Raw genomic sequence first — 4,847 nt, forward strand, 5'->3', positions numbered from 1 at the left:
AATTATATGTATAAGCTATGACTATCATTTAACAGAACCTTTAAATACAACTATCACAAGGATTATTTGAGAAAAAAGAATATAAATATAAGAGATAAAGTGGATTAGAGTCTTATATTTATGATCAAATTGAAAGTCAGACTAGCTCTTATATTAAGAACCGAAAAATATTACACGTTTTAAGATACAAATTTATATCAAAAGTTTCTACCTCCAACTGTTGGAAAACTAACAGTGACTGTATACATTTTAACGATAGAAACAATATTACTATAATTTTAAATTTTTGAGATAAATTTGTGTTCAAAAAGACTCCTCGGTGCACAAGGCTACTGAATTAAAACTTCCAGATAGCGCATATGTATATGTGCGCTCTACATGAAATATAGGCTTCTCTCTCTCCTGTGGGAACAAAGTACGAATGGCATAATTACACTAAAAACCTGTTTAGTACCATGTTCAAAAATACTTATTAACATATTTTACGTAAATTAAAATAATTTCGTATTTTGTAAATTATGATTAAAAAATTTTATAAAATTTGAAGCAGGCCCCTGAAAGTGATATCCGTTGATTTTTCTGTTGGGGGCCACAAAACGCGTATGGGACACAATATTTGTGTGAGATAAAACGCGAACTGCACCACTTATTCCACTGATGTCGAGCCAACGAAGGAAAATCCATTGGTAGGGCGTACCGACCACACTTGTGCTTAATTAAGAAAGCTGGGGAAAATGACCTTACTCGAAGAGTCTTGGAGCTGAACTGTTTACAACTATATACTATTATATATATTATTGTAAAGTTTATTTTGATTAAATTTTAATAGTTTAAATTTACATATGTGCTTTTCAAATAAAGTTATAGTAATAATTCTATAAAATGTTAAACGTACGTGAAGCACTAAAATGTTAATCTACTAATAATAAAGGAAAAGAGAGAGGGTAGAGTAGAGATCCATTCCCATCGGTCCCTCCCCAAAAGAAACATTTGGGCCCTTTGGTAAATTTAACCAAAGTTTCTGTGGTTATTTTCATTTCCCATCAGCCTACACCTTACATCTTTCGTCTTTGTACCAAAAATGTAGTGAAGAAAACCACTGTTTCAGTCCAAACAAATGAAAGAAATGATCTAGTGGTCCTAATATATTTAAACCGCACGTCAATACACACACAGACACACATGGACAACATTTGAGAATTTGCATTCCATCATTTAAACATTAATTATTTCACACATTATATATATATATATATATATATATATTTCACTTTCACATCAATTTACATATATTTCAACGTAAGGCAACGTCTTCTCTTTCTTGGAGCTCAGCCTGTTGTTGAGCCATGGTACGTTTACGTGCTCCATCAAACAGTTTGTTTTTGTAGACTATGTCCACATCTTCATCTCCACGGGCACCACAATTCACAACCACATTTCCTCCCTTTGGTAAAGTCGGAAACAATTTCTCCAATATCCCAAACGCATGTGATGCCTCCAACGATGCGTATATCCCTTCCAATCTGCACACTCTTTCATATGCTGCCACAACAAACATTTTCTTTGTTACCACATAATCGTTCTATCCTTTCAGGACACATATATATGAGACTTCTTTTCTCATCTAGACTTAGTAGCCTACTTATTATTTCATGCTCATTCCTAAACTTCTAGATCCAAAATTCAAGATATAATACCCTTTCAGTTTTCAATCACAACTACATAAGCTGGAATCTATATAATAGAAGTAAATAGCTTTCACCACCATGAAATATTTTTTTTTTACTAGAACTTAATACCCTAAATTGGTGTATAAGGTATTTTAAAGTACTCCTCCGATCGTAATATAAGACTCATTTTGTAGTATAAATTACATTACAAAATAAGTCTTATATTTAAGACCGAAAGGAGTATTTTTTTCAATAGCACCCATTGAGTATCTCAAGTTTGGAGTGCTAGTTGCCACTTGAGAGTAAAATCATATCAATAGATTACTTTAGGATTCCATCAAGTTACATGTTGATAGATGATCATATTCATCCATTGTGATCTAAAATACATGTTTGAAATAAACAAGTATTACAATGGATCGATAAGAATAGGATTTAGAAGGGCATTTATGCATACCATCAAGAGCTTCTCGGTTGTTACTGAGTAGAACTCGGCGCGCCCTATTTCTTTCAGAAAGCTCAGCTCTGGACCAACCGCTGGGTACTGCATCCTGGTTATTCACAAGACAGACATGTTAGAAAGTTTAAAGTTTGAATCTTTTTGCTATATAGTTTTTGTAAAATTTGAAGTAAGTTTAAAGTTTATTATTCTGGCCGTCCGATGAAATTACCCAACGGCGACGGAGTATGGTTCAATAGTCTGGCCATCCCATCCTGAAGAAGATAGGTCATGGCTCCATGATAAACGCCCACTTCTCCCTTACTCAAAGTCGACGCGTGTCTTCCACTCTGCAACCCGAACCCTCCGGCCTCTACTCCGACCAACCTCACTTCCGAATCCCCGATGAACTCGTGAAACAACCCCAACGCGTTTGACCCTGTCCCCACGCAGGCCACCAGCGCGTCAGGTTTCCCTCCCCATTTTTCCAGAGCTTGCCTCCTCGTTTCTCTTCCAATTACCGACTGGAAATGTCGGACCATGGTGGGACATGGGTGGGGCCCCACCGCTGTCCCCATCATGTGATAGCTTTCTTCGACCTTCCCCACCCAACTCCTCAGAGCCTCTGACGCTGCATCTTTGAATTGCCCATCAACCCCTTCAACCTGATTTTACACGAAAAGGTCGCATCATCTTTTAGCTTCGTTTGGTACGAGAAAATTGGAGGGAAAAAGACATGACAAATTTTTTTAACGAGCTGAATTTATAAAATTAAAAAAAAATGAGGTTATAAAATTTTTTAAAAAGAATATATAACATTAAAGAGTAAAAAAAAATAATCAAAAACTCTTAGCTCCATTTTATCAATTTTTTAAATTAAGTTTATTAAAATTTTCTTACCCCTTTCTCTCCATTTCTCGCATACCAAACAGGGAAATAGAGAAAATAATAGAAAATTTTTTAATAAGTTTGTTTTGAAAAATAAGAGAAGAGGGGTTAAAATTTTTTTAATTAATATTAATCATTTTTTATCTTATATTTCTTTTTATCAACATTTTATACCATTTTCCCAATTTTTTAAAACAACCTCATTAAAATTTTCTCTCTCTTTTGCTCCCTTCCATTTTCCTCCTACCTATCAAACAATTAAAGTACCGAGTTTTTTAAAAAGAAAATTACAATCAAATCATAAGAGTGAAAAATAATTACTCCTCCAATCCTTAATATAATATAGGATCTAATTGTTGAGTTGTTGGTCATATATATATCTATTTCTCATATTTATTAATTTTTTCTAAATTATCCTTATGGATATTTACTCAAACATAATCAAGTAGAAGAGGGAGAGAGGATATTAAGGAAGATGATTATGGTATTTTACAAAAAATATATCATATTTCTTGTAATTAATTAACTTACCTAACTTTCTTAATCTAATCAAATTAGTTAAATAGGTCTTATACTAAAGATTAGAAAAGTATAAAACAAGTTTCAGAAATTATTATTTATTGTAATTCACTCTTTTTTTAAAAAAATTATGAACAGTAAGTACTTACCTGAGCACCCAACAAATTTATCAATTGAACATTGGATTGTTGTTGTTCCATGTCTTTAGCCGCCATGAAGATTTTGCAGTCCAATCCCAGTTTTGCGCAAGCAGAGGCGGCAGCTATCCCGTGGTGGCCGGAGGCGGTAGCTGTCACGACGAGTTTCCGGCCGATGCGCTTGGCGATCATGGCCTGAGCAATAGCGTTGTTCATTTTGTGAGAGCCACCGTGGCAAAGATCTTCTCTCTTGAGGAATATCTCAGCCCCTTCGCCGCGATTTTTGCTCTTGTAGAACTCTGTCAACCTCCGAGCATGATACAGAGGTGTTTCTCTCCCAACGTAGTCTCTGAGTGCCTCCGCTAGCTCTTCCTACACGCACAAACACGCACAAACACACACAATATATCTTCTTCATTGTTAGACTAGCAAGACTGATATATCATGAAAATAATATATTTAAAACTTGTGTTCTTGGCAGTTTCATTAGATAATTATATATAGGATATAAGAATTTAATCACCTGAAAGTGTTCATCGCGAAGAACTTCTGCAAACTCAGCTTCGAGCTGGTCGAGACAAGCAATAAGAGTCTCACATACAAACTTGCCTCCAAATTTACCAAACTTTCCAGCTGAATTGGGTTGGGTCTTTTGGACCTGAAGGGATCTTTCCAAGAAGAAAGGCCTCTTGCTGGAGACCACTGAAGAGGTCATCAATTCAGGCAACTTAGACGTCCTCGAACTTTCCTTAGGAGTAGTTACCTCAGCAGCTTGAGCTTGAGCCCTTGCCGAGGTCTGCATTTTGGCCACTCTTCTCTTATCTCTTAATTTCTCACTGTTACTGATGGAGGCACTCTTTTGGCTACTAACCACAGAAACATGAAGTTTGGATGCCATCATTTTGCAGGGTTTGTGTGAGTGTATTGGATCTGTAAGTGAGAGAGGATTAGAGAGTTGAGAGAAAATATGGATGTTGTGTTGAAATGAATATCCTCGGATCCACCTTTATATATATGGTAAAGGGTCAGAGTTTGGAAGTGGACAAAATATGACCGCGTCCGTTACTCGTTACTTAATAGTAACTCCGGTCCTAATTATAAGACCTATTTGACTAATTTGAGGAGATTAAAAAAATAAGTTAAGTTGGTTATTTGTAATAAATAGGTGTTATTTTTTCTAAAATATATTTACTG

At 35.3% G+C, this 4,847-nt stretch overlaps 1 pseudogene; it reads right to left on the reverse strand.

The window, feature by feature from the left end:
• Positions 1-1,294: 1,294 nt before the first annotated feature.
• Positions 1,295-4,551, reverse strand: LOC114760985 (tryptophan synthase beta chain 1-like; annotated as a pseudogene).
• Positions 4,552-4,847: the final 296 nt, after the last annotated feature.

The sequence above is a fragment of the Neltuma alba genome, unplaced genomic scaffold (genome assembly GCF_004799145.2).
Source record: "Neltuma alba isolate B1F8T4 unplaced genomic scaffold, ASM479914v2 tig00011064_pilon, whole genome shotgun sequence".
Lineage (NCBI taxonomy): Eukaryota > Viridiplantae > Streptophyta > Magnoliopsida > Fabales > Fabaceae > Neltuma > Neltuma alba.